General features: G+C 46.3%; 1 protein-coding gene across 3 annotated transcripts in view; it reads right to left on the minus strand.

The window, feature by feature from the left end:
- Positions 1–11,833, minus strand: part of CAPN13 (calpain 13) — a 78,433-nt gene extending 66,600 nt beyond the window's left edge. For all 3 annotated transcript variants that reach the window (XM_038561197.1, XM_038561196.1, XM_038561195.1), the window contains exon 1: positions 11,684–11,833. The gene's annotated coding sequence lies outside the window, so the exon portion shown is untranslated. The remainder of the gene's footprint in view (positions 1–11,683) is intronic.
- Between the last annotated feature and the right edge of the window lie 337 nt (positions 11,834–12,170).

Below are 12,170 nucleotides of genomic sequence, written 5' to 3' on the forward strand. Positions count from 1 at the left end.
AGATTCAATACAATCCCAACTAAAATTTTAGAATGTCTTTTCATTTTTAAAGAAATTGACAAGCTTATTCCAAAATTTATACTTGAACACAAGGGAACTAGAATAACCAAATAAATTTTTTTAAAGAAGACATTGGGGTCTTCTTTAAAAGATGGATGGCTCAGTCATTTAAGCATTCTATTCCTGATCTTGGCTCAGGTCTTGATCTTATGGACGTGGGCTCAGGCCATGCATTGGGCTCCATGCTGTGTGTGGACCCTACTTTAAAAAAAAAAAAAAAAAAAAAAAAGGAACACCTGGGTGGCTCAGTGGTTGAGCATCTGCCTTTGGCTCAGAGCATGATTCCGGGGTCCAGGATCAAGTCCCACATTGGGCTCCTGCGGGGATCCTGCTTCTCCCTCTGCCTCTCTCTCTCTCTCTCTTTCTCTCTATGCATCTCTCATGAATAAATAAAATCTTAAAAAAAAAAAAAAAAACCACATTGAAGGACACTTAGCCAGCTGACTTCAACTGACAAAAAGATAGACAATCATAACAATGGTGCAGAATGGAGAATCCAGAAACCAACCACAACATAAATGGTCAATTAATTTTTGACAAAGTTTCCAAGATGATTCAATGGAGATAAAAACGTCTTTCAAAAAAGGATTCTGGATCAATTTTATATGGAAAAAAGTACAAAACAACAACAACAAAAAAATGTGGACCCTTACTTCATACCATATACAGAAATCAAGTCAAAACAACCACAAACCTAAAAATAAAGCTTAAAATTATAACACTTTTAGAAGAAAACAGAAGAAAATACTTGCATAGAGGAAGACATAGGAAAAATGTTTGCAAACTTAAGGGTAGGAAAATGTGTCTTTGACAGAATGCAAAAATATGAGCCTTACAAGGAAAAAAAAAAAATGGATCAATTAGACTTCATCCAAAACATGAAAGACACCATGAAGAAAACAAAAATGCAAATTACACAAAAAACAGGGAAAGGACTTGTATTTCGAATACATAAAGAACTCTTTTAAATCAATAAGAGAAAAAGAACCCATTAAAAATGGTCAAAAGATATGAACACTTTACCCAAAAAACAGGCAATTACCAACGTGAAAAAATGCTTTACATTTTAAGTCATTAGTGAAATGCAAATTATTACTACACGAAGTAATCACCACCCACCCATTAGAGAGGCTAAAATTTTAAATGCTGACCATATTAAGTGTTGGATAGGGAGATGGCAACTGAAGCTTTCATATACTTTTGGTATGTACGTGAAGTGGTAGGACCACTGAGTGGAATTTGTTTAGTCTATGCATATATTCAACTTCACTAAATATACCAAATTATTTCCCAAGGTTGTACCAATTTATAATCTCACCAGCAATGTATAAGAGTTCCCATCACTCTTTCTCCTCACTAGCACTTGTTACTGGCGAGCTTCTCATTTGAACCCATCTGGTGGGAGTGAAATGCCAACTCCTTGCAGTCTTAATTTATGTTTCCCTGATTACTGGTAAGACTGAGCATCTTTCAGTATGTTTATTCTTCATTCATATTCCCTCTTGTGTGAAATGAATATCCATATCTTATGCCCATTTGTCTATCACGTTGTCTTTTTCTTATTGATTTGTAGGAAATCTTTATTTACTCTGGATAGTCATCTTTTGTTAGTCATATGTATTGCAAATATCCTTTCCTACTTGGTGGCTTATCTTTTTATTTCATTTACAGTATCTTTTGATGAACATAGATATTCTCACGCAAATAGAAATGTGTTATGATTATTTGTTTGGAAGTTTAATTTTTATAAATTGAGCCAAATGTTAATGCATTTGGGAACATAATATAAGAAACTTTGGGAGGGATTCTCTTTTTAAAACAAGGAAGTTTGGACAGCCTGGGTGGCTCAGCGGTTTAGCACCTGCCTTTGGGCCAGGGTGTGATCCTAGGGTCCTGGGATCGAGTCCCACATCAGGCTCCCTGCATGGAGCCTGCTTCTCCCTCTGCCTGTGTCTCTGCCTCTCTATGTGTGTCTCTCATGAATAAATAAAATCTTATAAATAAATAAATAAATAAATAAAACAGGAAATTTATTTGTAATTAACAATCATTCCTCCCCAAAGCACTGATTTAAAAACTGTTTATAACTCTATAATAATATTTTTAAGAAGTAGGATATTCACAGCAGCATTCTGAAGTGGACTTACAAAGAAACACTTTGAACACTTAGGAAATGATACTCGGGTTTCTAGAAGCAAATACAGCCTTATCAAAATCAATTACTAAGCTTTCTTTCTCTTTTTCTTTTTTACTTTTCAAAAAAAGTTCCTACTTTAGAGGAGAAGAATGCCACATAGATGTGGTCATGTGTGTTAAGATACATATAGAACATACCTCGATTTTTTAAGAACAGTATTTGATAAAATTTCCCCTTATTTCCTATATATAGGATGGCAAAATCAGACTAGACTGCAAGACTGGGTAGGTTGTACGCTATAGTATTGTATAGCACAGAAATACTGTGTGGTGTAGTACAGGAGAGGACACAGAATTCACAGTTTGAGCTAGAGATTATGGATGAATAATTTTGGATTATCTCAAAATCACCGTGCCATAATAGTCGCAGAACTCTCCCTTGTCCTGTCCTGCTTAACATTTTTTTTTATCTTGATCCTGGATGAAGATGTTGAAATGAAAATGAAGATACTTTTCAACTTTTTCATCATTTTTAATGATATAAAGGAAGAACAATTATCCAAGCAGATGGCACAATTAAAATTCTAAAGGACCTCAAAACCGAGAGGATGGAAGTTACCCAAGGAAACTGCAAATCTGTCTTCTCATTTAAAAGTTAACTGTGCAAGTAAACAGTGAGTGAGATTTGCCTTGGCTCACTTTCATTTTGAAAAGACTTTGTAGGGCTTATTTGGCTTCCTATCGTAAATGAGACAACATGGTGAAAGATGTGCCCACTCTGAGCAGTTGCCACGGCAGGGAGGTGCTGCTAGAGACACTGGGTAGATCTTGGCCTCCTACGAAGCTGCTCTTGACCACTGGCAGACGTCCAATCCACTGTGTTCAGTTCTGGGGGCCACATTTCAAGCAGCACATCAGCACCCTCAGTGGTAGCCAAAGCAGGGTGTTAGGGTAGCACAGGGCACCCAGCCAGGACGGAGCCCTTTGCTTGCAAGCAAGGTTTTCTGGTAAGCAGTTACATCCACCTGGAAAAGGTGGGGTTTTCTAATGATACAAAAATGCCAGCAACTAAACACATATGGAATCTAGAGACCACCTCCTGAGAAGTTGGAAATCTAGAAACATTTCCTGGGAGAAAGACAGACCAAGGGACTTACAGTGACTGTCAGACCCAGCCCAGAAGTCCTGTTCCCAGTGCTCCAGAATAATCCTGATCTGAGAGAACAGGGATTTAGCCATCCTGGTCCCACAGTCTGGCTCCCTCTTGCTGCTTCTCTGACCTCCCAGGGTTATGTTCCTGTTCAGAAAACTGGACTCTGTCTGGGCCCTTTATTAAAAGAAGGAGGAAGAAGGAGGAAGAGGAAGAAGGAAGAAGAAAGAAAGAAGAGAGAAGAGAGAAGAAAGAAAGAAGAAAGAAAAAGAAGAAAGAAGAACAAAGAAAGAAGATGACGTCAACATCATAGGATGGTGGTCAAGAGCATGTGGAATCAGTTTGAAACTTTAAACTTAAGTTTGACTTTAGATGTTGCTTAGAGACTGACTTATCTTGAGCAATGCTCTTACTATCTGAGCCTCCTTTCCTTACAAAAAAAATGGGCTGGAGGTGGTGGTAATCAGCCTCAGAGCACTACATGGGATATTAAGCAACATGATTTTTTATCAAGGGCTTGGCATGGGATGTAATAAAAGCTATGTGGTAGGTCTCCTGATGATCAGCGTGTCAGCATCTCCCCAGGTGCCCACTGCCCTAGCCATGAACCTGAACCCAGGGGCGAGGGCACTGTAACAGGTGATGGGCATGCCAGGCATTGGCCAGCTGCATCTTGGACTTCCAACAGTAGATCTCGCCAGATCCCCAGAGTGGTACCCAGAAGCCTAGCACATGTGGCTATTGAGCGCTGGAAATACAGCCAAGTGCAACTATGGAACTGAATTTTAAATTTTATTTTAATTAATTTACATTTAAATGTAAATATCTACCCATGTCAGTGGATGCCTTATCGGATAGCGCCGAAGATCTGCTAATGTCACAAATGACCATGTGTGCTCTTCAGTGGTGATGGTCAAGCCGAGGTTGAATAACCTTTAAAGGGCAGGTGGGGGAAGGGGTTGCGCAGAAGAATCCTTGCACTGGGCAGATCCTTTCAATTTTCACTTGCTGGGGTTCTCTCAACTGTTCTTCCTCCACATCCAGGCTTTGCCACCAAACCATCCACTTTGTGCCGGTGGTACTGACAGGACCAGCCCGCAGCTCCACAGGCTTCACAGAGACAGGTGCCCCGCTTGCCTACCCTGGGGTCTGCGCCTCCAGGAGGAGCTTAGCAAGTCCCAGCAACAAAGGGTGATTCTGTTCGCATTTTGTTTTCAATGAGCTAAGAAACAGGAAGCCCGAGTTCAATTGTTCCCTGCCCAGGAGTGATGCACACAGCTCTCTCCTGGCTGGTGTTTTTCAGAACAATGGAAATAAATCTGATGTAATGTAGCAGAACATGACAAGGGATGGTTTTCCCTTTAACAAATACTCATTTGAAATGGTGCCCAAACCCTGCACGAGGAGCGATCTATTTCCCACAACAGTGTTCCAGCAAAACCCATTACTAATTCCACAACTCAAATTAAAACTAACAGAGCTTGAAGGCTGGGGCTGACACTCTATCTGCTGACAAGGAGCAAGGAAGGAGGGTGGGGGAAGGGGCCCGGCGCACTCGCGTGTGTATGTGTTTAATTACACTGTTTAACACATTGAGAATAATTTAGCCACCCGAGTGGAGAAAATAAGGCACTTAACTGCTCTCTGGCGGAAAAAAGCCCCGTGCAAACCACTTGCAGCTATACGACACCTAGGCACACCTCAGGGCTTTGGAGAGAGAGAGAAGGGGGAATGGAGGGAGAGGCAGGTGAGTATGGAGAGGAAGAGGGGGAGGAAGGAGGAGGAAGGAGGAGAGGAGGAGAGGGAGAGATGAAGGCAGTGGGGAGATAGAGCAAGGGGAAGAGAAGGAGTTAGAGGGGGAGAGGTAGAGAGAAAAAGAGAAAGAAGGGGAATTTTGTACATATACAAATCACCTATGAGCTGGGAAGGCACAAGACTATCTCTCAAGAGACGTAGTATGAGGTGGTGTCAAGGTGAAAAGGAGCACAAACTTTATATTTTAGAAAGGAAGTTAACACCTAGACCTGTGCTTCCCCCACTTCAGAATCATCTCAGTGAGTTTCTGGCCTTTGTGGCCTGAAAGCCATGAGAGGGATGTGCGGCCCCTAGAAAGGTAGGTCTCAGAGGAGGAGTCTGTGGGCTCACTATCCAGTAGGAGAAACTGAGGCTCACAGTCAAAGAAGTCAAGTCTGGCCAGCCCTTGGCAGAGACTCCCGTCCAGCCCTCCGCTTTGAGGCTGGCGATCTGGCCTGCAAGAAGGTCATGTCACTGTCCCCTGCCAAGGGGCATCTTCTCTTCTGTTTCATTAGGACTGAGAGGTCTGAGGTCATCTCTAACCCACCGAGGGCCATGGGAGCCAGAGAAATGAAAGAAGGCTCTAGGGCAGCCCGAGTGGCTCAGCGGTTTAGCGCTGCCTTCAGCCCAGGGTGTGATCCTGGAGACCAGGAATCGAGTCCCATGTCAGGCTTCCTGCATGGAGCCTGCTTCTACCTCTGCCTGTGTCTCTGCCTCTCTGTTTCTCGAATAAATAAATAAAATCTTAAAAAAAAAAAAAAAAGAAAGAAAAGAAAAAGAAAAGAAAGAAGGCTCTAGCATGGCTTCAGATTTTCAAAGCTCCCAGCCCTGGAACAGGCAGCAGAGGAGTAAATGTTCCAAACAGAACCACCCACTGCCTGCCCCCCAGGGACTCGGGTTCAGCATCAGGGCTGATGGCCTAGGAGATGGGTGGCCCGGCCGGGGTGGGAGGCAGAAAGCCAAAACCACTCTCTGTGGCCCCCAGATAGTGAAGCCCCATCCTCCTTGCTCCCTGGTGCCCTCACTGTGTGGACCCAGCCTCTTCCAGCTGCTTCCAGGACCTGGGGTCTCAGGTTGCTCAAGACCTCAGCCAATGGGTCCCTCATAGGAGACCCTGCAGGGTAGCAAAATGATCTGCATGCCGGGCAGAGGGGAGTCTGAGGCACGCTGTACCCTTCCTCTTGCCTGTTCCCCCTTTAGAACTCTCAGAAGGTTGGTGCTTTTCACTGCAATGTTCTATATTTCTGGAGCAGATAATGTGGGTTCTAATGCACCCTAACCAATACCGCTGGGCAGACAATGAAATAGGAACCTACTGATATATTATTTCTTTCAGTTAAATTGGGTTCACCATGTGCAGACATAAATAAATGAAACTTGTGGGGTGCCTGGGTGGCTCAGTCGGTTAGGAGTCTGCCTTCAGCTCAGGTCATAGTCCCAGGGTCCTGGGATCAAGCCCCATGTTGGGCTCCCTGCTCAGTGGGAAGCCTGCTTCTCCCTCTGCCCTTGCTCATGCTTTCCATCTCTCTCAAATAAAATCTTTTTTAAAAAGTGAAACTTGCCTTTGCATGAAAAGACCCTCTTTCCCATTCCCAAAGATCTCTGATATGTGTCATTTAATCACAGAGGAAGCCTAGAAAGTTCCTGAATATATTGGCAATATATTCAGAGGACAAGGCTGAGTGTTCATTCTAGGTTCTATCTGTGCCCCAGAAACACTGTGTAATATTTGGTATGATCTTGGGATTTCAGGGCATGGGTTGTTTTTGTTTTTGTTTTTCCTATTCATAAAGAGAAGATACACTTTCTACTTAGCACATTCCAGCTCCTTCTTAAGAAGGGGGGGGGGGGAGGCGGGGGTTAGGACATTGGGGCCTGTCATGTGTAATCTAGGTCTTCAGAGCTGCTATTTCTGACCCACCCTCCCCAGGGAGCCCAGGCTCGAGTGCTCATGGCCTAGAGGCATGAATCAGAGAGGGTGTGTAGGCTGGCCCTGTGTTCCCTGGGTGTAGGGCCTTTTCGCTTTCCTAAAGTTCTTTGAAAGTTGATACCACATTTAGATAATCAATTTATTCTTAAATAATTTTTTCTTGGTCTTAGACTTTCAGCAGAGGCAGATGAAGTAAAGAAAACAGATGAGACAGAGACATAGGGAGAAGGGCAGGGGACCGAGACAGCCGGTGGGTTGTTGGGGATCCTGAGGACAAGTGGGAAAGCAATGAGGCCAAGCTGCCAGGAAGGACAAAACCCACTACGGAAAGTTCTCATGCAAGCCCAGCATCCTGTGGTGCTGAATCGGAGCCCACACACCGCTGGCTTTCTCACCCCGCAGACGTGAGCCCTCAGGCATCCAATGGCAGAGACCCCCTGGGCCTGCTCTACAGTCCCCTCCTGCGACGCGGGTCCATAGGGTAAGATCCAGGCCACTGCTCCGGCCACAGCAGTTGGAGCTCGGGCCTCCCAGTGTGCATCTGGCATTTCTGGGCATCTCAGGCCTGTGGAGGCCACAGGGGCAGTGCGGGAGAGTGTGGGACTGGGAGCCCGGTCCTGGCTCTACCAACGGCCGCTCCCCATGTGGTGTGGGGGTGGCAGGGGTGGAGACAGAGGGTCAGTGGCACCAGCAGTCAACCACTCTAAGGGAGAGACTCCCTTTGCCAACCAGCTCCAGAACTTACGGCAATGGTGTGTCCCAAGAAAGCCCAGGTCAACCTGCTTGCTCTGAGCATTTTCTGAAACCAAGGTTCCACCCAGGTGGATGTGGACGGGGCATGGGTTGGTGGGAGAGGAAGTCTTTTGAAACGAGTTTCTGAATTAAATAGGTCAAAGAGCACTGTGAAAGAAAATGAACTTAGAATGTCTGTGTGTGATGAAGTTAGAAGAGGTGTGTGTATGTGTGTGTGAGAAGGTGAGTGAAGCAGAGAAAAGCAGGCTGAGGGGGGCTTAGGCTTCTGAGAGTTCCCACAATCCTTCTTTCACGTTTTCTCACCTCCCCCCTTAAAAAATCCAAGAAGGCCAGAACACCTGGAGGGGCTGGGGTTAGGCAGAGGAGGTGGGAAAAAGAGGAGCGGAGGATCTAGGAGCGTGCCTGTGAGGGGTGTGAAGAGGCCCTGTGGGAAGAGCAGGCAGGAGAGGGAGTGACTGCACCCACGGAGCCTTAGCTGAAGCCAGGAGGAGATGCCACCCCAGGAAGCCTCCCTCCTTCCTGCTGCCTCGGCTCTGTGCCAGAACAGGCAAGGCCCTGCGGGAGCCACGGGGAGGCTTGTGCCCATCTGGAGAGAGTGACGTGGTCACAAGAAGACAGAGTTGCAGGCAGCATCATGGGGAGACAGCAGTGTTGGATCAGGATGGCCCCAGAGTTGAAGGAATGTGCCCACGGTGGCCGGCAGTCCAGAGTCCTGGGAGCCAGCACATCCTGAATGCCTCTGCCCCGAGTTTCTCCCCCAGCCAATGCCATCTAAAAGTTTCTTACCTTTATTTCCTGAAGGGATGCTGGGGAGTTTGGAGATGGAGCCGAATGATGTAGCTTAGCTGGTTGGCAGCCACACCGGTAAGGATTTGACTGGGGACAAGACCTGATATTTGGCAAGGAGAATCGAGGAAAGATTCCTGTGACCTCTCCTGTGCCCAGTACTGATCCAGGTGTGGGTCACTGGCTGCGTCTCCTGAAGGCAGGTGTGTGGTCACTTCTGATGGAGATACACCCCTCAGGGCCTGTGGTCCCCAGGCGGTGATGGGGCCTGGCTCAGTCCCCTGAGCTCCAGGAGGTCCTCCTGGTCAGGCCTGACCTGATACACAGGTACGGGAGGTGGGCACAGCAGGGCTGACCAGGGAGCAGAAGGCAGAGAACTGCCAGAGGGACCATCACTTCAGAGAGAAACGAACCAAAGGTCCCTTGTGGCTCTTTTGGCAGAATGAGAATGTCAATCTCAGAGCCCAAGGACTCAGAGGCAGCCCATCCTGGGTCACTACCTCAGTACAGGACACTGTTGGCATCCTTCCCTATGACTCCAGCAGAAGGGGCAGCAGTGGGCCCAGCCTTCATTGCCACACCCCTACACCAGCTCCTGAAGACCTACCTGCATTTGTGTATTAGCTAAATAGAGGGTCTCTGAGCAGGAGGAGATGACGCTCAGCTGCACAGTTCACAGGGCCTGGAAGGCCCCTCTCCAGGATCACCTTGTTCAACTATCTTAATTATTAAAATGAGGAAATAAGGTTTCGGTCAAGCTTTCCTGATTGTTTATTGCGGGACCCAGCTTTGCAGACTGGTGAGCATGCACAGCCTCCACCATATCACAGTCTTTTTAAATTCAAAACGGTTAGTACAAAGCAAAAAGCAGTACATGGTAGAGGAGTTCCCTGATAATTTAGGGATCAAGACAAGCCAGACGGAACCCAGGAGGGCGAGGGCCCAAAGCAGTGCTTCCAGCCCAGCTTTGGGTATGGGAAGTGCTGGCCGATTCTGCTGGACCAGTTTCTTTGGTTGGGCCCTTCTCAGAGCCTTTATTTATTTATTTTTTTTCTTCCAACTTAAATTAGTTTATTTTACCTTTCAATCTTAGAGATCAGGAGTCTCAAATGGAGGTCACTTGACAGAATCAGGTTTGCAGGGTTGCATTGTTTCCAGGGACCTTGGCAATACTATTCCTGTCTTGTTAGGAACCTCCCCTGAATAGGATCTGGAGAACGTTAGGCCCTTAAATCTGGTTGGTTCCATAAATTTCTATCTTGTCCATAGATACTTGACATCACCCTCTCATCACCATCACTGCCAACCTAACTTGCATGAAAATGCAAGAAGGGAACTGTGTTTGGGTGGGGGAGGCAATATTGGTGAAGATGCCTGCTTTCTCCTTCACTCCGACACTGCTGACCTCCACTGAGGAGAGCCTGGGGCTTACACCTCTTCCCCTAAATCTTAGAGTACGTTTTAATGCAATCTTTCAAATCTAGGCATGTATGGAAGAGGAGATGGCCAGTGTGTGGTGGTTGACATTTGGATTTCTACTTTGGAAGCCTTTTCTGGCAATCTTCCCTTTGCTGCCTGATCCAAGAGAAGACCAAGAAGAGCTGTTCTGAGGGGTCACAGAGTTTTATTCCTGTAATACCTCTCACAGGGCCACTTGAGTTTTTTCATGGGTCAACTTGAATAAAGGGGATAACCCTGGTTTATTTCAATCAGCTGTTATAGTTAGGTACTGGGCTGCACTGGAACACAGTAAATACAAGTGATAATAAGTAGAAGCAATGATGACCTTCAGGCTTATGCCCTTTAAAGGAGGTTGCCTCCTCTTCTCTATTCTTGTTATTGAGGCTAGATTGAACATCTCTAGGAATGTCAGAACAAAAGCAGAACCATGTTCCTTGAGTGTTCTTGCCGGCACATTTTCTAAGAGGTGTCCACTGGGCTAGGACATCCTAGCAAAGAAGAGCTGATTTCTGTTAACAGTCCTGAGCTACATTTGAGGGGAGAAGATGGTCCTGCAGGTGGAGTTAGGGTGCTTGTAACATCAGAGCCTTTATATGCAAATGTGCATATAAGGACTCTGGGGTGGAGAGGGCCTAGGCAGGAGGTAGAGAGTGGGAAGCACAAATACCGGTGGCACAAATACCTTTGGCGAATTATGTTCTCATTACCCAATGTGCTAAGTATTGGATCCTCTTGAAGCTATCACCCACAGGAAAAAACAAAACAAACAAAAAAAACCCCAAAAAAAACAACAACACAGGTTTAGGTCCAGCTGGGACAATTCAAGAGAGACTGAGTCACTACCCCATTGATGACACATGGGAGTCAGCAAAGTTCTGTTTCTGTCCAGGGACAAGCAGGGCAGTTAGCAGGTCATAACCCAACTGTATCCACAGAGGGAAAAGGTCTGCACTTATTCTACTCTGGTTAGCTTGGGTTCAAGCAAAACAGCTAGCACTCTAGCTCCCTAGGAACAGAATCCCATCTCAAAGACGACCTGACCTGAACAGCCACAGAGGCATAGGCACCGACAGTGAGGTAGCGTAAGGGTAACGGAAACCATCTCAATCTCTGAAGGGGGAATCAGTCTTGTGGTCAATCCAGATTTTCCAACTTTGTTCTTGTTATTATCAAGCTAGATCATCTGAAAACAAAAGGCAAGGCCTGGGCCCCATTCCTTCCTTCTGCAAATATTAAACCTGTACACCGTGTCAGAAATTGAACATGGGTGAACAAGGAGACAGGATTCATTCCAACAGAGTGTCCCTTACAGTCCATGTAGCCCTTCGCACACAAAATCAAAGGTGACTTAATGTTAGAGGACATATGCCAAGCTTAGATGATGATCTCTTAGGGAGTCGGTTCATCCTTTGCCCTAGTTTTCCTTAGAGCCTAACCTTGGACCATTTGCACCAGAAGTATCAGGTTTTTGGAGCTACCGAACACACATCTCTGGTGGGGAAGACTCAGAATGGACATAATTAAGACACCTTCTGGGAGAAATGCATATGCTCACTGAAGTTTGGACCACTACTTTGGTCCAAAGCCCCGGGAGGTCACCGCTCCCATCCTACCTGTTTCCTAGATGGGTGTATCTGATGTCAGCGGTCCAGGTTAGGGCTGGCCAGGTCCTACACGCTCAGCAGCAGCACTCTGCAGGATGGAGAACGGCGGGGGCAGAGGAAGGGTAGCAGTCTCTGGAGGAAACGCAGCAGGCTAGCAGCGTTGGCAGAGTCTGTGCCTCTTCCTTCCCTCAGGCTCCTCCTTATATGGGCTCACCTGGGAGTGCCCCACCTTAGTTAAACAGTGACTCCTGGACCAGGTCTCAGGGCCTCCTGGAGAGAGGATGTTGTGTTCACCTGCAAGGTTTTCTCTGTCCCCTCCTAATTCCAGCTAACCTCTTGGAGCCCCCCACTGAGCAGCCGATTTCTTGGCTGCCTTGGGTGTGGTTTTTTTCCCCATTGTTTCCAGGTATGTCAGTGCCTTTGTTTTATGTGGGGAAACAGGAATGGGTTATCCGAGTCTCTACAGAAGCCCTCTTGAAACAGGCTCACCCAGTGA

This window comes from Canis lupus, chromosome 17 (assembly GCF_011100685.1).
Source record: "Canis lupus familiaris isolate Mischka breed German Shepherd chromosome 17, alternate assembly UU_Cfam_GSD_1.0, whole genome shotgun sequence".
NCBI lineage: Eukaryota > Metazoa > Chordata > Mammalia > Carnivora > Canidae > Canis > Canis lupus.